This window comes from Phalacrocorax carbo, chromosome 7, assembly GCF_963921805.1.
Source record: "Phalacrocorax carbo chromosome 7, bPhaCar2.1, whole genome shotgun sequence".
Taxonomy (NCBI): domain Eukaryota; kingdom Metazoa; phylum Chordata; class Aves; order Suliformes; family Phalacrocoracidae; genus Phalacrocorax; species Phalacrocorax carbo.
The window spans coordinates 32,833,902-32,855,415 of NC_087519.1; the positions used below are offsets into that span (position 1 = coordinate 32,833,902).

General features: G+C 42.2%; 1 protein-coding gene across 5 annotated transcripts in view; it reads left to right on the forward strand.

Moving 5' to 3' along the window:
- Positions 1–6,877: 6,877 nt before the first annotated feature.
- PXYLP1 (2-phosphoxylose phosphatase 1) overlaps positions 6,878–21,514 on the forward strand; it is a 57,849-nt gene continuing 43,212 nt past the window's right edge. For 2 of the 5 annotated variants that reach the window (XM_064457355.1, XM_064457356.1), the window contains exons 1-2: positions 6,878–7,026; positions 8,582–8,745. The gene's annotated coding sequence lies outside the window, so the exon portion shown is untranslated. Of the gene's footprint in view, positions 7,027–8,581; positions 8,746–17,847; positions 17,986–21,514 lie in introns of those variants that run through there. The other 3 variants (XM_064457357.1, XM_064457354.1, XM_064457358.1) reach the window with 2 other exon arrangements.

Below are 21,514 nucleotides of genomic sequence, written 5' to 3' on the forward strand. Positions count from 1 at the left end.
TCAGTATGCCAAATGCAGCTGTACCTGCTGGCTTTAATGCAAACCAGCATTACTGACTATAGGCCAAGGACACTGACATGTCCTGTTCCACATGAATTTTTTGACTCCCTGGTGACAAGGGGTACAGGATGAATAATATTTATATGTCAACATGAGCTTCTGTGTGTGCCTTCATTAGGTATTCCAAGGCATTTCTTATCTTCAGATTTTGGACACCAGTTTAGGATATACATTTGCTGTATGGGTGTCCTTGGCATTGGTTTAATAGAAGGACAGTGACTAAGGAGGAACAGCCATCCCTTTTTGCATCTGGCTGGGGCCCCTCATGGGCAGGTTTGAAGCATATCAGAGAATGGGGTAATAAGGAAGTTGGCAGTGATAATGTCAGTGCCAAGGGTTTTTTTTCTAGGTAGGTTTCCTAATTAGACTTTCAAAGGTGTCAGTTTCCTTGAGAACTAAATACAGCAGAAAAATAATACATTGTGCTTAAAATTTACCTAGCTTCATGGGCAACTTTTTGGTTCCAGCCACCAGAGAGGTCAGAAATCTTCCCAGCAAGGTACCTGGGTGTTCCTCCGGGGCAGGGAATCATTCAGATACTCTAAAACCAGTTTTGCTGGCATCTAACCATCTGGTCCCAACTCACCCAGCAACAGAAGGGCTAAAAGCTGTCATTCCGAATAACTTTACTGCCTACCCCTTTGGCAAGTCGAGCCTGAATTTAACTAAAATCACAACTTGCAGCAAGAATATGAACTAGGGAACACTCCTGTGAGCGCATAAGGGCAATTTTATCTTTATATATATGTATATTTCCACACCCCCTCCTTTTCCTCCTATCTCCATGTAAGCAGCACAGCAATGTGGCCTCTCTGGTTGCCTAGGAAGCCAATTGCTGCTCCTAAGGGATCTGTTTAAAATTCCAATCCAGATTCTAGTCAGGTTTGTGAGACCCTGGGAATAGAGCTCTTGAAGTGGTGGGTACTTTCAATTTCCCCCCCCCAGCTCCTCTGGACTGAGAGAAGGCAGCTGTGCTGCTTTGCTAGACAGAGCAGCTGGACTTGGTTACCCCTAGAACCAATTAAGTGCTGTAAGAATGGCTTGCCTTATTCCGGGGAGACAGAAGGAGCTGTTTGGGATCATAAATGATACTGGAGAGTAGTTGTGTATGTATGCAGTTATTTTAGAGGGTTGTTTCTGAGGCTTTTTTCTAAGCACCTGCTGCCTTTTTGGGCATTTGTACTTTCATCTGAGTTGTTTGAAATGCAAATAAAAGCAATGATACATATTCAGACAATCTGAGACCTGTGTTTCAGAGGGCTATGCTAAACCCTTCATGAAGAGTTTCTTTTCAGAAGCTAATCCTAGTGGAAAATTAACAAATGGAACTTTAAATATGTGAAATAATAAGCTAGCCAAATAGTTATGTACTAGAGTGGCAAAGGTGAGTGCTTTCTCCAAGTCTGTTTCCATCTCATAGCCCTACATTGCTCACTGCTATTTGGAGATACAAAGCAGGGTGATTTAAAAGCAAAGTTCCTTAACATTTAATTTTGCTTCAAGGCTGCTGTTCAAGAAGTTGTCTGTCACATCTCACTATATGTGCTATTCAAACTTAGGTGTTCAGAATAACACCTGGATAAAAATCTATGAATAGAATAACTGATTATCAATGTAACCAATACTCATTAAAAGATATCTTAGATGGTAACAAAAGCTAGAGTTTGAGTCACTTGTTTATGCTTTCAAATGGGTGCAGGATCTTATTTAAAACTTCTTTGAAGTGTGAATTATGAATGGGAGCTCTTTGATCAGAACTGATGTATGATATGTCATAAGGCATTATGCCAAAAAAAAGAGAAGTCACTTAAGCTTCCTTTCTAGTGGCACTGAGTGAAATGAGAGCTATGGTTCTCATACTGTTCTCTTATGCTAGCTTGTCCATACTGAAGAAATTTGGCTGCAAAGACTACTGTCGAACCCCTGCGAAGTGGAAACAGGTATTTAGTTTTCTGCCAGGGAGAGATCAGCAATGCATGATATGGGTATTTTCTTAACATACTTATAAAGTCTATTTACATTGCACACATTCCTCCATGAGTGTGGTCCCACACAGACTTCCTCTTTCAAAAACTTCAGCCCCAAATTTAGTTTGTGGTTTCTGCTGCTTGCAGTAATTTCTCCATAAAGAAGGGACAACGAGCTCTTTTCTTCAAAATATGACCCTGTTTACACATATCGAAAAAGCACAATTGGAATCTGACGTGCAATATTGCCCTTTGGTGATACCTATCCCCTGAATACTAAAACTACCTTTGTAGGTAGCTGACTGCACTGCTGTTGAATGACTTGATTAATTGGTCTTTGTTATTCTGCCATGCCCTGCTAATCCTCTTGTGACCATGTAGGGTCCTACTGGGATAAAGTGTGGACCTGCTGGGATGAGGTGCCTGTATTTTAATCCCATGGCTGGTACACATCCAGCTGTATGACAGTGGGGCTTGGAAAAGGAAGGAGGAGGAAGTAATGGGCCAAACTAACAACTCAAGTTATATTTGTTCTGAGGGTCCTAATTTATTTTTGAAAATCCCGCAACTAAATCAGATGATTTGCCAAATGAAGGAGTGCTATATACCTGGTTATACTCCAGGACATAGTCATGTGCAAAGAGCAGCCTTTTGTTCGTTCTGAAAAATAAACAGGGTTTTTTATGACGGTAGCCGGAAGAAAGGGGAATATTGGCAAGTACAGCCAGATAGGGCATCTTCTGCTGTGTCTGTTTAATACCCCCTAGAAACAATGTAGATTTTGTAATTATTATTTGGGATTTAATCAACCAGTGAAAGAATAGAGGAAAAATAATGAAATATGTGGTAATATTCCTGGTATGTACTTCAATTGCTGATTGCTTGATTACTGCTGAAACTGATGAGGCTGAGTGTGATGATATTACCAGGAAGTTAAACCTGAGAGCAAGAGATGAAAACATAACATTCAACATGAACACAATGCACTGCAAAATAACAGGTTTGAGGGTTGATCTGAATTACTCCCTGCAGAGATAATTTAAATGCTGTAAAGCCATGTATGTAGAAATGCTGATGAATAAGATAATAGGCAGCCTCTGAAGAAAACAGGAGCTGCTGTAATGCAATAGAAGAGTTACAGAAGTCTGGGTGAGTGGCTGTGGCACCATATCCAGACCAATGGTTATGACATTATTAAAAGATTCCAAAAGATCTAATGAGTCTCGGAGTGAGGTAATTTAATGGGTGACAATATTGGCATCCCAGGAGGTTAGAGAAATATAATGTTTAAATGTACACAAGTCGTCAAGACACTCAAAGCTATAAAACCAGGGCTAACTTTGTCAGGCATTGGATAGGTATGCCACGTGACACTTGGAATGACATGGGAGCATCCACAAAGCAACTAAAAGAGGTGACATCAGATATCAGGTATGTGGTGGCAAAAAGTAGACATAACTGTTTTCAAAGGGGTTTCCTTCCAGAACTGTCGGCAGTTTCTTTAAATACTTAAAAGCAGTAGGACTAAGACACAAAGCATCTCACTCAGTAATTAGCAAACTGAAAACAGTGCTTGCTAAGAATGTGGTATTGTCAGAAGCAACCTTTTGCTAGATAAAGAATAAGGACTCTCTAAAGCATTCAGGCATGTAGCTGAGAAATCCGGCCAAAGTCAAGCAAAGGAACTGAAAGAATGATTCAGACCGCTGAAACTCTTGTGTTCTTAAAAGAAGAAAAAAAAACCCTACAAACTTAATAGGGCCTGAATCTGTTAGAGTGAAGAAATAACCCTAGAACCTTATTCAAATATTACCTCATATAAAATGCTCACATAGTTCCAATGTACAATAGGTTAGAAGTGCCTGGACCTCTCCTTTACGAGCGAAACTGCCTGTAGGGCCACTGCTGGCATGCCTTTTAGGAGCAGTAGCTGGGGTCTAGCTGGTGTTTTGGTTCAAGTCTTTGGGCTTACTTCCTGATTCTCATTTCTTGCAAAAGTATTAGCTGTTGGATTAAAGAGAAAATTGAATTAATCTACACTGTAAACCAGAACCGATTGTGTACTATGTGTGATAGAATTTATCTGCAGGAGAGCCCCGATGCAACCTTTACATTCTCCCAGAAATTTCCTATACAAAGTCTCTGGCAAACAGAAGGATGTGTAGTTCCTCTGACTCTGTGACTAGAAATGAAGGAGGCGGAGGAAGAAAAACCCTGCACTACTCAGTCAGAAATTGTTTGGTTGTTTTCTCAAAAAAAAAAAAAAAAAGTGGGAGGGAAAAAAAACCAACCAAACAAGCCAGCCCGGATTAGGATCAGGAGTTTGGTAATCTAAATAAACTATAAAATTAGAACTGTCCTCCCTGGGTGGTGGGGCTGCGTTTCACCATGACCTATCCTCTGTAACTCAGGTTGTCAGTTTAACTCTTGGGATTGAGGTCGGACAGAGGAACGCTACAGTGTTCTGACCACATATAGTCGTGGATAGTCTCAGTAGCAGCTGGCGGATGTTAGCGAGCTCGCTCACAGTTTTAGCGTCCATACACGCTCATGGCTACTGTTTGATTAATGCAGCAACATATGAACGTTATCTAGTTCATAGCTAATTCACTCTACTGTAGGGACATCCTTACCATACATGTGGAAGAGAAAATTCTGATGATGGTGAAGTAGTATTTGCACTATGAGAAGTTCATTGGATGCATAACAGTATGTATAGGAGAAAGTAGATACAATTGACAAGAATATCAGGTGAGGTGATATGGTGGGACTGCCTAACTCCAGGTCTTCTCCGAAGACAGTTGTTGCAGTTGCTCTGCCCTGCAAGTGTTCAGTTCGTGTCCTCTAATTTAATCTTTAAAATCCAAGTGTATGGGGTTTCTGCAGAGAATTTTTCAGGCTATTAATAACTTTGAATATGTAGTCTTCTGTATTATAAATATCATAATGACTTTATATCTACCAAGTTGATTTCTTTTCTCTGTATAGAAAACTGTATTTTGTTCTCCAAAGCAAAAATATTGTGTGAAGAAAATGAAATACTTTTATTACATGGAGAACAGATTGACAGTTTCTGAATGCTGCCCTGGCAAGCATTTGGTATCATGGTAAATCATTGTTTCCCTACAGAGATGATTTTTCTGTAAAGCATGTATTCTGCTTTCTGGGTAGGGAAAGCCCCAACTTCTTTGTGCTGACATCGGGCACTGTGCAGTCCTAACATGCCCTAGAGTGACATAGGGAATGGCAGTCGTAAGTCTCACTGTTCCACATCTAAGGACCCACAATTTGTCTTCTGCTCTTCCACAAAACTATTCTTTTTCAGATGGTTGTGACTGGTTATCTAAAAATTAAGAAAATAATTATGATGGATTAGCTGTAATCTGATGTGATGCTGGTAGCAGGGAATAACAGCTGCTCCTGTGTGTATTTGACGTATAGCTGTCAGCTGGCAGGCCAACCGCCATGCTGCTGAGCATCTCTGGGTGTGGTTTTTGAACAGCAGCAGTTGGTAAAGGCCCCCATCTCCTGATCTGCAGATGGATGATCAACTTTCCACATCACTGTGCCGTTCGTTAAAACTAGATTAATCCCTACTTCTTATCCCAAAAGCAAAGAAGATGGAGAACCTCAGCACATTTCCAGGTGAAATCATAGCAGTCAGGCAAAAGTACTAGTCTAGCTAGAAAAACATGCCCAATCTTTCTGCGATGTATTTTGACTCTTTGGAAGTGCAGCAGCAAAGCAAGCAAATTTGGCTCCGTGTTTACGGGGCAGTGCCCACCGGTCGCCGTGACCCAAGAGTAGAGGCTGCGCAGATCAGTTGCTTGGCTGGCAGAGCAGCATGACAATGCAGTTGGAAGCTGCAGAAGTATCCAGGGTTGCAAGTGAAATCGCAAGAGTGTGAGCCACACGTGATCTTTCAGGTGACTCCTGAGTGCAACAAAAAACCCTACGGCCATTCGCCGTAAACACTGGTGCCAATGGTTTAGTGCCAGTGTCTACTTTGATCACCCAGTATTTGCATAGGTTCTGCATAGGCATGTCAAAGTAGGTGTATAAAGGGAATTAAGGCATTCCCCAAGTCCGCAGAATTAATTTTACATGTTTTAAGGATCTATGAAAAACTGGTGCATTTGAAAGGTGATCAGCCTGTAGGATTAAACAAGCGTTCCTGATGGTAAAGAAGAACCAGCTCCTATGAGGGGAAAGGGTGATTAGCTGGGAGCTTCCTTGTTGGCAACAAATCCTGGCGAATACTTTGCAAGTTATGAAATGACTGCACTTGCATCAGCTATACAGGGAATTATGTATGTTCTATCTTTTTATTGAAATTCGTGGCTTTCTCCTTTGCCAATGACTTGAAATAGGCCTTTCTTACAAAAGGCCATGCAACTTCCAGCTGTACTTCCCAGTAAGTTGAGAAGACTTTGCAAGTATGAGAAGAATTTGTGAGCAGAGTCATCAGCAGTAACCATTTTGCTTAGCTGCGTTAGATGCTTGTGCTCTATCTCCAGGGAATTGGCGGCCACCTACTCAAACGCTGGAAGCAGCAGGAAGCTGGAAAACAGGGCTCGGTGGTGGTGGTGGGGAACTCGGACTGGCAGCCCGCTGCCGGCCAGGGAGCCTGCCGAGGGTCTCCCGCCGCTGTGGTCACGAAGGCAGTCGTCCTCAGAGGGCTGAAGCCGCCCAGCCCGGCTGCGGGCGCTGCCGGCCGGCCGCCCCCGCCGGGCTGTGCCCCGTCCCGCCCCGCGGCGGGGGAGCCCGGGGGCGGTGCGGAGGGGGCCGGGTCCGCCCCGCGGGTGGCCGCGGACCCCCCTCTCCCGCTCCGGGGCGCCGTCAGGGGGCGGCGCGGCGGCTCGGGGGCGGCGCTGGCAGGGGCCGGGCGCTCGGCGGGGCTGCCCGGCCGGAGCGGCAGCCGCAGCCGGGGCCGTGGCTAGGCGGCGGGCAGCGGCTCCAGCTCCGGCCCCGGGGGGAGGCGCCGGGCGCGGCAGGGCAGGTACGGGGGCGCCGCGGGCGGGGGTGCCGCCGGCCCGGGCAGGTGGGACGGCGCCCCGGGGCGCTGCCGGCGAGCGCCCGGGCCGGTGCCCCGGCGGTGCCTGCGCGGCGCTTCCCTCCCCCCCCGGTAGCTACCCGGCGGCTCCGGCGGGCGGTCGCTGCCGACGGCCGGGGGAGACGGGGTGCGGCCCGGGCGTTTGCGGCGCGGCGGGAGCGGCTGCCCTGCGCCCGGCTCCGAGGCCCGGGGAGGCTCCGCTGCGGTCCCGCCTGCCCCGGCACCGGGGGCGGGGTGCCTCGGCCGGGCGGGCTGAACCGGGGAGGGGAGGGGGGCTTCGGCCGGCGGCCAGCTGCCCCAGCAGCCAGCCCGGCCGCCTCCGCCAGGCCTCAGCGGGGTAAACTTTGCCTCCAGGGTGGGACCCGCAGGCAGACCCCGGGGCTCGGGGCGCGCCGGCTTAGCTCGGTGAGTGGCGGCGGCCCGCGCAGCTCCGCCCCGGCGTGCGGGCAGCACCGTGCGCGGCGAGAGGCTCGTCCGCCCCTCGGAGCCTCTGTGCTGGCAGGGTTCGCGGTTACCGGCCTCGGCTGGCGGAGCGCGGCGCTGGTGCAGGGCTGCCCTCCTTCCCCCGTGCGCGGAGACTTTGTCATCTGTTGTTGGCTGATCTAGTGCGGCGGGAGCGGACTAACTTAATGAATTTATCTTATTTTTTCGATGCCTGTTGTCTTTAGTGAATCTGAGAGCAGTCCTTTTCATTGTATATACTTTAACCTAAATATTTTCAGAGGCTTTAACAGACTTCTTAGCTTATTTCTGTGCTGCGGGTTCCTGAACCTTTTGACAAGCATGGACTTTTCATCACAAGTGTGTTCTGACATGAAGATCATCTCGGCCTTTGTGCAGAATGTTGCACTTAAAAATTAAAACAACAACAACAACAATCTGTGAAGGTATTTTTTAAAATGCCAGGAAGTAAGGGGTTAAGTGATGTGCTTCTATATACTTACTGTAAGGTGAATTTCTGGACGGACCACTTTACATAAAGGCTGGGACAATGGAAATGATAGGGTGGGAAGAGTGTGTGTGATGACCTTCTAAGGCTTTTATTTTGTCTGGCATTATAGTCTGAGATGAGCATCTGATTCAGACCTTAAATTTTCTCTTTTACAAACGTTACAAATACAGCTTCATGTGGGTGAAAACACTACAGAGTAAGTGGCTCTATCCTTGACTAAGTGCAAAAGCTGTCACATATAATAAGTTATTGTGTAAGTATTACAATAGTAATGGGATATTAAACCAACACATTTTGGCAGTAAGTAGCTGTAATACTTATGCCCTGTTTTGACGTCTGCAGAAGGAGGATTAGCTCAGGCAGAATTTGTAGTGGGAGGGTGTGAGTGGGATGGAAAGCAAAAGCTGCTTAATTTTAATCTTCTCAAAAAAGTAACTAAAAGTAATGCACATGGTTAACACACATATGCTTCTCTCTCTAATGGCTTTTAATTGTATCTCTTAAATATTTTATGTAAACTCAGTAGTGCTGAAATGTTAATTTTTATAGGATTCGATGCATACCACATGAGCTCCAAGTTCTGCAAGAAAGGAAGTATTGAGGAATAGCAGGGGCTTGTGTGACGGCCTGACAACAAGAGAGCTGTAAAACTGCGTCGGTGTAACTAAACCCCTGTATCTGTCCCTCTGTACCTAAACAGGGGCGTACCTCTGGTGAGACTTCAGGCGTTCAGTTCTGTTGTTTCAGTTTCATAATGGTGAACTTGCTTTTCTTTAACAGCCTTCATTTGTCTTTCGGGCTTTTTTTTAGTTTAAAAAGCGGGCATCTTGGTATGAACGCATGCAAAAAGCAATGCTCCACGGTGTGCAAAACTACTGTCCCCCATGAAGTTTGCTTTCTCCAGTGGTTTTACAATGGGGTGTATCTTTTTACATACTTCCTTCATGACCTCCTTAGATGAAAGAAACCTTGTGTCCTGTGAGGTTTCTTATGTAGGTCTTTGTTCATTTACATAATCTCATAGGAGACCTTTGAAACTAGTCTTCGGTTGAAGTTTTCTGGATGCTTTTTCTGCTGAAGTTGCAGATTTTTTTTTTTCTCTGCTATAAAAGTCTTGTATCTTAAGTGTATCTGCATGTTATTGCCTGAAAGGCTCATGATGAATTCATGTGGTCCTAAGTGTGGCTTTTATCTGGATTTATGGTCAGTTCCAGTTCCGTATTTCTTTCCTCTCCTTAAGCCTTTTATTCACTTTTAATTAATAGAAAAAATATTGGCAATTAATATGCAAAAACCACCATGAGATGTGTGCTGCTCACAAACATCAAATGAGCATAGGAATTAAATGTTAAGCCACCTACTAACATATGCTTTATGATGTATATACGATTAGATTTATGGTTTATGATGGATGCTACAAAGGAGGTGGTAGTACCTTAATTGTTCAAGAGGGTGGAGTCTTCAACTCTGCCGCTACCAAAATGGTGAGGGTGCTCTCTCAAGGAGTATTGGGAAGCGCACACAAAACATGCAGCTATTGCTTTAGGTGTTAAAGGAATCATTTGATGAAGGAAGTATGAGAGAATTAAAGATGATGGAGTTTGTTACAGGTAATACAGGAATGTTTGGGGAGTCACTGGTAGATGCACAAGAGGGTTACTGGTAAGGTGCACGAAAAGACAGCGCGGCAGCTTGCCTGCGCTGGCAAGTACTTGACTAGCACACACAAATGCTGTTAGACAGCAGCCTCAAGGGTGAGGAAGGATTTGCTTAAAAAGAACCTCAGTGGTCCCAGTGTTGGACAAAGAGCATGGTTTGGCTCAAAACTGTTCAAGCAGTGTGTTGCATTTGGGGAGTGTTTGAACACAGCCTTTAATCTTGACTTGCTGGGAGATGGAGTCAGTAAGCGAGCTATGCATTGATACTCATTTGGAAGGTTGTATTTAAAAATACTCTAGTATGCGTGGTAAATTATATATAAAAATGAAAACGTATATTGTGTAGCAAAAGGAGAAGAAATGCCAAATGCCTGGGAGGAGACTTTAAGTGTAGATTTCATGCAAGATTTCTACTTGCATGGGTTTTAGTGTCATGGTAATTTTTATTGGAATTGTACTAAAATATTTCAGTACTGATAAAAAGACTGTGCTGTAAAATACATCTTTTTTTCTTTTTTTTTTTTTTTGAAGTGCTTTCCAGAATGCTTTCCGCAAAGAACGCAGGCCAATGTATGGTATAAATTACGCAGAAATAGAAATAGAAATGGAAACAGTTGATCATAAAGCTACATATAGGATGATGATGACTGAAGGTTTATGTAGCAGCTTTCCAGAAGGATACTAGAAATGTCATACAGACCATGAAATGCCTCATGTTCTGTTAAAATCAGGCTGCACTTTGCTTAAGGGGACTCCATCTGGGTTTCACCAAGCATTTGTTTTTGCAAGTCATTTAGGACAGAAAGTTTTGCAAATTTTGTTGTCTAAAAATTGTAGCAGAGCATGCACGAGTCTTGACATATGTCTGTGCAGGAGCACGTGAGCTCTGACCATGTGGCTTGTTTTGTGGCACTGGGTTTAGGTTAGAATTCAAAATTAATGTTCTTGTTTGTCTTGAAAGTATTAGGTGGTTTCTGATTACAGCTGGGTGAGACATTTTCTTGCGAAGTGAAGAAATAAAGAGTGGGAAGGTCTACTGTGACAATCAGTGTTTATGATTCTTTTTTTAAAAAATCAGATGCTGTCATTTTACTTTGTTCAGAGAATGCCTGAATCATAAATGTAATAGTTCATCCTAAGCAGCAAAAAAGAGCATTTTTTTAATTGTACAAGATTATAATAGGAACACTTGTCAGGAGGGCTACAAAGGTGGACGGTAAGTGTATGATTCTGCGCTACGGTTCTGATGACAGGCAAAGGATTCAGAGCAAGATTGACAAGCTACTTCATATTGATTAGAGAGGCAAGCTGGCCATTGAAAAGCTAGATAGCTGGCATATTTCTTAAAAGAACTGATTTTTGGATGCTGAAATTATTAGGCTCATTTGTTTGTGCCTGTAAAGACATTGTTCAGAGATGCTGTTTGGAAATAGTAGTCGGTGACTGTTTTCCAGCTGTTTCATCCTTAGTTTCTACAGCCACCTTAAACTTTTTCATGTACCAAGAATGAAGTCAGTTTTCCTTGGAAAATTGTCATGTGATTTGTGGCTTCCCATGTGAAAATTACAAAGTAAACACCACAACTTTGTCTCAGTGTCTGCTATGATAAATTTCACAATTACTTACATAGTGGAAGATACGATACTATGTTCTCCCGATGCTGACGGTCTCTGGTGATAAAGAGAGGCGCCCTGTGAACACCTGGTACGCGCTGTTATTAATGATTATTTTAAAAGAACAAAGCAATGCTGACACTGGATCTTGCACTTTGCCGTATTTTTCATGCTTTATTCATCTTCCTCACACCTATGGTTACGATGCTGGTTTACTGATTGCCCCGAAGTAAAAGTCTGAACACAGGCTTCCAGTTTTGTCTATGAAGGCTTCTGGGTGCCTTCAAGAAGAGCTCCTGTTGGGCTGCTAAATTGTGAAGACAACTTTGTGGAACTAAGCAACAAGAATTTGGGTGTTGGGCTTTTCAAATGAAATGTTAGAACATTGTGTGTAATGCCAGTGCTGTTTACCTAAACCTATTTTTATTTTTGCTTTTGAAGAAATAACTTGCGTGCTTGCATCTTTGTGTTCAGATTGTCTCTAACTGTAAGATGGCATGTTTCTAGAGGTTAGCTTGTGCTGCTGCCGTGAGGATCAAGGAGAAAGCCAGGCATGCCCTTTTGCCAGCAGCGCAGCAGTTTTCCCAGTACGTTGCTTGTGTTATTCCCCATTCAGCTATCCAGCAGCCAGGCAAGTTGGCAGTTGCACGAAGTGTTGTAGGGAAGAAAGGGCAGCAGAAAATGCTGACTGCTAATGCATCTGTGCTTTTTTTCCCTTTCTCTATTTTTTTTTTTCTTTCTTTCCAGTATGAGCTGCGGGCTGTTGGTGTTGCAGTGAGTAATAGCATAGCCCTGCGGAGAGAAGCAAAAGTTTTCCATTTGGAAGACAGGAAACAGAAGTGTATACCTACCCCATAATTTTGAATCCTTGTGATTGTGTAGAGGTGGTTGAATATGGAAGTGCTGGGTGACCTGGCATATGACGATAGGATGGAAAGATCTCATAGCAGGGCCACAGTCAGGAGAAAAAATATTTTGAGGTGAGGGCCAAAATATAGCTTGAACACAAGGATAGAATAGAAATGTAGTTGGTAATGAAATAGACACCAGCCCTTCCATCAGTCCTCATGCACAAACACTTCTAACATCAGGTTGTTGTGCTGCCATTTTTCACGTGTATAACTTAGATAATTGAGTCATATTGTGTTTTACTTCATGGTAAGCTCTCAGTAATGGCCAAATCACTGATGTAAAATGCTCTGTGTGTGTATTAGGGTAAGCTGAAGGCATGGCTTGCTAATAGCTACAGGTGGAGTCGTGGGTGAATTGCCAGGGGAATTTAGTGGATTCAGATTCTAGCACTTTTCTAGAGGGTGAGGGATAAAGGACCAGCTGAAGAGGGGATACAAGATGGGATGGCGAGTAGGCTGAAGAGCTTGGAGTAATTAAGTCAGTGAGCTCTTACAACTTAACTAGAATCTTCCCAAATACATTCAGTTTGAATACTGCGAGCAAATCAACCTAACTCTGTGAACCCCTGAGAACTGTGGGCGTGTGACCTTTCAGCATTAAAATATATATGTGTGCAGGCAGGTTATAAACGGACCCAGTGTAAGAACATCTGGAGTTAAAAGAATAAGGACAGATTTGGGAGCTCAGACCCATCTAACCTGCGTGGAAGGGCAGACATGCAGAGGAAAATATTGTCCTTCATACTAACATCACCTCAGATGCTGGAAGGGATAAATCTGGCCTGGTGTGGGAAAATAAACATTTTCCTACATTCATGAGCTTGCTTCAGTGATCTGTTTATTCAACTTGACTTCACTGGTTGAGTGCAACTAGCTTTAAGTGAATGCTTGCAATGTTTGCTTTCGAAGTTAGTGCCAGAAGAAGGTATTTGCAGCAGAATACAATCCCCGACGCTGCAGCAGAGGGAGGCAGGTTCCTGTTTAGAGGCATGTTCAAAGGTCTATATTGGAAATGCATGCAGAGGGAGTGTTACAGTAGGAGAGGGAGTTGTTAAAACAATTAAAGCTGTTAAAGTAAAAGCTTAACTGAGAAAAAAAGTATAACAATTCAAGCACTTTAACTGCTTTGCCTTTGTGTGCTTTTTGGAGCTGTGATCTTATCTGATCAGCCACTGCCTGTGATCTGTGTGTGATTAGGATCTATGCTCATACAATGATGAGCATAAGGTATACCATTTTAAAGTTTTAAGTTTGAAATAATTACATTCTGGTGCATTTTTTAAAGAATTATTTAGTTGTCTGTATGTTGTGGAATGGTTTTGTTGCAAATTACGATTCAGTTCTGGCCTGGAGCCATCAAAATCATAAGGTTTCTTTCAAGTTTCATAATAATGTTAAAAAAGAGTTGCTCAGTTTCCTTTAAGGAAGTAAAAGCACTTCCTTTTGTTTTTGTTTTTACTTTCCCTGCAGTTCAGAGACGTGTATGGCCTGTCATTGCATACTAAAAGGAATAGGAATATGGAGACATTCCTGAAGTGGATGATGAAGAGTTGGGCTTGTGACAGGTTTTCCTAAATATTAAAATGTTGTTTCCAGAGGGCCTCCAAAGTGATGCGCTGGACTAGTGGAATGTTACTGACTTTGACTTCTTGCAGATTTCTACGGAGTAACGTATACAGCTGTTGGACACTGATCTTATTTCAGTCAAAAAAAGGCAGTCAAGGCCAGATCAAAGCACTTATTGAGAAGTTTGTCTGAATGGAAGGGACTTTTGAACTAAAGGTTTAAATGGAACAAAAGAAACTGAAGATAAGAGCACCTGCTCCTTGAAATATTTCATGCTCGTGTACATTTGCTGTTCAAACAAATAAACGAAATGAGACCTATAAAATCACCATAGTTGGAAAACCAAAGCCCAAAGCATGGAAACTTTCAAAATTCCTAAAAGGAATATGAAAATGAGAGAAGAGGTATTAAGCAGGCAACGGAATTGCAGTAGTCTTTTCAGTACTTATGATTTGGGTGTGCCACGAAGCCCGACTTTTTAAAAAGGCTAATGGTTTGTGATCCAAAGTTATTAAAAGATTGTTTAAAGATTTGTAATTTGACAGATTTTCTTATAGACTGGGTTTTACTGATAGACTTAACACAACAGTGAAGCTTCTCTGCGGTTTCATGTTCTGTTCAAAATGCAGCTTCAGATCTAAAACCGCATCCATCTTTGGAGTACCTACTGCACTCTGAGAGACCTTACAGCAGTGGTAGGTCTGCATGTTTCTTCCTGTTGAATGAAGTGGTCTTTCTCAGTCTTCATCTTGGTAATCTACAATGTGTGGGCTCCTTAGAGCTGAGGACTGTTTTTTAGCTTTTTGATTCATTACAGCAGGTTTGTAGCAGGCGTAGTATAAAATGAATTATCCTTCTAGGCAGAGATGAGGGAAAGCAGGTTCGGGAAGGGAACAGCAAGAGAAACTTTAATTCTTTGACATGTTACAAAAATGCAAGTGACAGCAGCATGTGCTTCTTTTTCGTGCTATTGGTAGTAGAACTTTCATGGGGCGCCTTTTTTAATCTTAGTAAGGTGCAAGGACATGTTCTAAAATCTTTTATCTATAGCAGAGAATCAAACTGCAGCAAGTATGTTTCTATATAACCCTGTCCTCAAAGCAGTGGTCAAAGGCAGGCTAGTGTGTGACTTAGAAAATATGAAGTTTTATGTTTACATGCAGTTTCTCTGTATTATCACACAGAAAACAAACAAAAAAAAAATTGTTCAAAATACTCCAATTTATTTCCAATTTTTTTTGTTTGCTACAGAAGGGGATACTGTTAATCAGCTTTCAGTGATGCTTTTTCCTGTTATTTGGTAGGCTTTATGTTCTTTCTTTTACTGAACAGGAGTATAACAAATCTTTATTATGTATTTATCATTGGAAAAACTGAGAGGTACTGCATATTGAGTTTAGATTTTTGTTTCTGTTGAAGCGCATGGGTGCAAAACCCAAGGGTTTATGAAGGCCCATGTTTTGCTCTCATGTTTGTAGAAATTGATTATACATCCATTACAACTTAAAAAATAACAGCAGTGGCATAAACTGATTGTAACGAGCTGTAGCGAGGGCATATTTGGGCTTAGCACCTGATCTCTGTAAACTCTGAAGCAGGAAAACCCGATGGAAATCTGCTCTAGCCTGTTTTCATTCCTGTGTTTTGGAGCTTGCTTGGCAGCATACTGGTTTAGAAACAAGCCCGGGAAGATAATTCAGGTACATTGTGTGGCATCACAGAATCTGTTGCCATTCCTTCCCTGGATGTGTCCCGCAAATGCAGTCCTATAGATCCTAACTTGAATACAACCAGCAATAGCAAAACTAAAACTTGTGTCATATTTAATGCTTGCAAGCAGTGACAGAAATACAGGCTTAAATAAAAACATTTTGCTGACCAAAAGAGATTAAGACTTGTTTTCAACTCGTGCACTTACAGCAATTTTGGCAAATAACCAAGGAAAGAGAAATACTGTGTATGTTATGTACATCTTTGGTATAGGAACGCGTTGTATATATGATTATGTAGGCTTCTGGGGTTTTTTTGTGTGTGTTTTTGTTTGGTTTTGATTTGGTGTGTGTTTTTTTTTAAAATAATAATACACAGGCACTGACAGAATTATGGTTATCCAACACCTTCTAGGAAGAGTGAGGAAAAAGTGGTCAGGTGGATAGGAGGGACTTGAAACTATGTAGAGGTACAGACTCTGTAAAGCCACGAGCCTAAAGGGTGGAGATGGTTTGCAGCAATAGATGACAGAGAACAAGTCATCCTGTTTTCCTCTGGAAGACGGTGATGTGGGGAAGAACTGTGTGGCACCTATTAAAAGTAAAGGAATAAGTCTCTACAGCTGTTGGAAAGGAGGATCAGCATGACACCTGTAATTTGGAGTCCAGAAGCCTTGTAGAAGGGCAAACGTTTGTAATTGGAGGAGCCAGTTCAGACGGTCATTGCCAACATACATCTCTGCTAAAGGACTGGAGTTCACAGGTGCCTGTGGGTGCAGTGTGGAGCTTTACTTGTGTGTTTCTCTTAACGTGGAGCAGAAGTCAACAGATGCTCTTGTCTTGGCTCTGCGCCCCCCAGATTGAAGTGGTGTGGCAGAGCATCAGCGACTAACACGTATGACTAAAAGTACTACTCAAAAGAGAGAGAATGCATGAGCCGGCAAGCGTGAATTTTGATGCTGACTATCACTTTGTCCGCTGATGTAAACAGATGTCTAAAGCTGGCACAAAGTAGAAGATAAAGGAAACTACAGACAGGTTGCAATAAATGTTTCATAGTTGTTTCTGTGTGTAATCCTGCTTTTCCTCTTCGTTTACAGTCAGAGCTAATTTAGACTTTTGTAAGTTCCTCCAGGCAGGGGCATGTGATCTCTGTGTCCTGGTTGATGGGATCACTTGATGTTCTTTATAAATAGACTAGTGAAGCTGGTAGAAGGAAAAATGCCTCTGCTGCTGGGATGCTGCTGGGGCATGAAGGCAGCAAACTGTCTCCAAGTTGAATCCCTAAAGGGGTAAATGTTCTGGGAAGAGGGGGAAAGGAGACTAAATTTAAAACATGATGCACACGACATAGACATTGTATTTGCATTGCAGCTGGTCAGAACTTCTCTCACATATCCTGACAATTTTAGGAATAGCAGAGAGACTGGAGAAGGAAAAGAGTGGTCTAGGGCAGTGGTATCATCCCAAAGGAATTAGATGTTTACAGTACCTAATATTTTGGCCCTATAGTTTCCTTCATCTCTGAGTTAGTTCATGTATTTACTAATTTTTTTTTTGTCTTAATAGTCCTGGGAATTACTGATTATGTAGCAATATTTGCAGTACTGGTACCCTTTAGTGACTACACATCAAAAATGATTGTGCTTGGTCTTAAAAAAAGATACTGTTTTGGTGTTCAGGTGTTTTTAAGTGTAGTTTTTGAAATGTTACTGAATAAAAAAAGGATATTTATGGGTCACAATTATGGTATTTCTTTCAAAAATTCTTGTTTGAATTGTCAGAAGCATTTGGTCCTAGAAGTCGTTCCTTCTGAATCACTGAAGTGATTATTGGTCGGAGTACAGGGAAGGTAAACTGATACACCTAAATGGTAGCCTGTGGGAGTGTGAAAAAGATGAAAGAATCAAACACATATTGATCTTCTCATGCTTTATAACAGTTCCCTGCTTCCTCTGCCCCCCAGTTTTCTTTGTTCAAGAAAACATGGGCATAATTTAATCTGAAAACTAATGTAAGTCTAAGGAAATTCCAGAAAACAGGAGGTCACTGGCTGCAAAATAAGTCAACTTCCAATAATGGGAAACCCATAAAGGGTAGTTGTAATGTTACAATGTTACATTACATTAACTACAACATTAATGTACTAAACATAACTTTAATATAGATGTCTCTGCATGACTGTGTTTATTGCCCATTTTTAAGAGACTCTTAGGCTTGTAAGTTCTAATTTAAATAAAAGAAATGTATTCCGGAGGACTGGGACTGACAAAAATCAGATGCAAACCTAAACTATGTAAAAACTTGTTCTGCTTGTGACTCATAGCTGCTGATATCTGAAAGAAGGCAACTTGTAATGGTGATTTGAGCAGAACAGAATTGAAAAGCTGGAAACTGTCCTTTGAAGGATGTAAGCTGAAGCTGTAAACTGAAGACTGCTTTCCCAGAATTTCCAGTGTAAAACTGGAAGACAGTCCTGCTCAAACCTGAAAGCTGGTGAGGAGAAAGATGTTTAAAATGTTCACCGTGTTATCTGCTTGCGCACCTTGAGACTTAAAAGCTAAGATGCCCGAGTCAAGTGGACCTTTTATTTTGAGAACAGTGGATTATCTTCAAGGAGTGGTCAAATTTCAGTATGGCTAATGGTCCCTTTATCACTTCTGAGCACTAAGCAACTCTTCACCTTTACTTATTAAATCCGGCAGTAAATTTGCTGCACAGTGAAAATAATGAGTGCTGTAGAGAGGGACAAAATTGTTTGAGTAAGACTTCTGTTTGATCCCTTAGCTTTAATGAAGTGAGAGCTTGTGTTGGTTGCTTTGACAGACTGAGCAATACTGCTGTGCCATTTTCAATAGCTTTTGCACATCTCAAGACCAGCTGTGCCAGTACGAGGATTTTAGAACTGACTGGATAAGGAAGAAACTTGGAACAGCAGAAAAGAGAAATTCAGATGCAGATCTTTTAATGTTCTAAACACTAAAATATATTAAACTTTAGCAACTTAGATGTTAGGGGTTTTTTTTAATCAGATGGTTGCTGCTAAAATGTTAAGTAATTGGAAAATAAAATTGTCTTATAAGTAGCTATTAGTTTTTACATATTAACGTGTAGCTATGCTCTATTGGATAGGTGCTGCGTCCCGCTATTGCCATGCATGATTACCATGTTGCCTTTTTCTGCTGTGCCTTTCCTTATCTTCACTTGCATATTATTTTTTTTTGTAGTATGAAGCTGCTGACCTGTTTGTACTTTCAGTCAAGTTCTGTGTTTCCTGCGGTTACTTATGTTAGCCCACTCCATGGAAGTTAGTAACATGACTGAGCAGGTTTTATTTAATTTTTTCAGTGATGAGCTGATTTTACTTTTTTAGAAAGGCAGTTTTTTATGCCAAGTGATGTGACCTATTTCTCAAATGCTTTTTAAAAAAAACCTGGAATACTTGTTTCTGATGGGAAAATGAAGAATTAGGGTTAACAATATCGCAGATGCTATGTTTGTTACTTCGTGATGCTATGCAAAATGCAACCTCAGTGCTGCAGGAATCATCTATTCAGTTTAAATTGCTGACGTTAGTCAGCTGAAGGGGTTTTGTGAGGGTTTCCTCACATGGGTATCTAAGCAGGTCGTGCTGACCAGCGAATTGGTTCTGCTGAGTGTTCCCATTTCTTCTCTGTTCTGGAGCTTGCCATATATCTTTGTAGCACTGGTTGATTTGGTCATAACCACAAGATCCCAGCTGCTATTTTTCATCCCTGCAGGAAAAAAAGCAAATCCTTTGAAGCACCAAAGAAAAGGTTTGGCTTGTGCCACTTGCTGACACACTGTTTTCTGCAATTTCCAGTTCAAGAGTATGAAGTTCTTCAGCTGTCTGAGAATGTCTGGTTGCTGGACTTGTGGGTTTTAGTGAATGAAAAATGTATGGCCTGGTAGTCTGTTGCCAAATGGTTGGGGAATAACTGATGGAGCATCATGAGTTAAAATGAAAGTAAAGGCAGTCATCTTCATTATTATTGTATCAGCACCTGTCACCTTCATTTCAGATGTCTTCAAAACAGATTTTGTCAGAAAATAAGCCTGCAGATGTAGATGAAAGATAAAGGTGTATCAAAAAGCAATTACAATTAAAAACGCTTCTGCAGTGTAGAGACATCAGACTAGTAAGTGGGTCCCTGTGTTCTTCTGTGACTTTTTCTGAAACCATCTATGAACGTTACTCCAAATCAACCTTACATTGTCTATAGGATCATAGAATGTCCCGAGTTGGAAGGGACCCACAAGGATCATGAAGTCCAACTCCTGTCCTTGCACAGGACAACCCCAAATTTACACCATGTCTCTGAGGGTGTTGTCAAAGTGCTTCTTGAATAGTGTCAGGCTTGGTGCCGTGACTGCCTCCCTGGGGAGCCTGTTCCAGTGCTCCACCACCCTCTGGGTGAAGAACCTGTTCCTAATATCCAACCTAAACCTCCCCTGGCACATCTTCCTGCCATTCCCTTGGGTTCCTCAGCTTTCTGCTCTCCCTCCTAGGCTCTATAAGCTTGCTACAAAATACACCCTCTCTGTCTTTGGCATATAGTTAGGTACAGACTTAATGCTACCTTCCTTTTTGGGCAAAGTCACCATTTCTCTTTGCTGTTTCATTGCGACTGCTTTTGCTTGCTTCTATTTCAGTAGGCAATGTCATTTTGATGTACCGCATCAGATAAATACAGTAATTTTATTGAGGCAGACTTTGAAGAGTACTATTGATTATTTATGGAGACATGCTATTTTAATCAAGTAAATTCATTTAAGCTGTCACAGTGAGTCAGTGTAATAATGTGCTTGTGCTTCATGCTAGATAGTAGGTTTGTATTATAGATGGATATGGGTGATTTAGAGGATGTAACAGCATCAGTCAATTGGCACAGAAGTTTGGCAGTGGTGATTTAGTGCCATGTGTAGCCTCACAAGTGCTTTCAAAGCATTGATGTCAAGTTATTTTCAGGGTGTGAGTTAAAATAATGAAAAGAAATAGCTTAGCTAGTCAACCCTGCAAAAAATGTCATCTTTATATTTTGCGCAGGAGGAGGAGATGCCGGGGGGAGGTTCCACGCAGAGCGCTAGCTAGCAATACCCAGCTAGTGCTGAACAAAAAGTAGGTTAGTCATGCCAGCTGGTCTGCTGGGAGCTATGTGCTTAGCCTAGGCTCTTAGCAGACATGCTGCTCTCCTAGCATGTCTAGGTAATTACTAACTGTTCCAGTGAAAAGACCTAAAACAGAGAATGTGACTTGACCAAATTTTTCCAAGAGCCTAGCAGAGGCTTGGCAAATCTCCTGACTTCCTGGCCTGGCCTTCAATCGTAAGACTGTTTTTACCCTTGTGTGAGCATGCCTAGCACCTTACACTAGCATGTGTTGGCACTGTCTTGTGGGATTAGGTAGGAGCCGAGGGTGCTCTAAATGCTGTGAGTCATTCTGGCACGTTTTGATGAGTCGAGACTTTCAGATCACATTTAAAGAAAAAAGATAAATTCTGTGTGTAGGTAGGTGTGCTGCAAAAGGTGGCTCAGAAGTAGTCCTTTAATTAATTTTGATATAGGAAGCTTTATTAATGACTATTCTTCAGAATATCGAGACTGCTTATGTGTGTCACGCTTACAATTACTGTTGGCAAAATAAGTTTGGGGTTCTGTAGGTCCCCTATCAAGTCTTGCATTCATAGAATCATTTAGGTTGGAAAAGGCCTTTGAGATCATTGAATCCAACTGTGAATCTAACACTGCCAAGTCCACCACTAAACCATGTCCTGAAGTGCCACGTCTGCACGTCTTTTAAATGCCTCCAGGAATGCTGACTCCACCACTTCCCTAGGCAGCCTGTTCCAAAGCTTGACAGCCCTTTCAGTGAAGAATTTTTTCCTAATATCCAATCTAAACCGTCCCTGGTGCAACTTGAGGCTGTTTTTGAGACCTTTTCTCAGAGATGAGCATAAATCACTGCTTTTCTGGCACGCGTCAGAAGCTGCTTCCAGAGCACTGC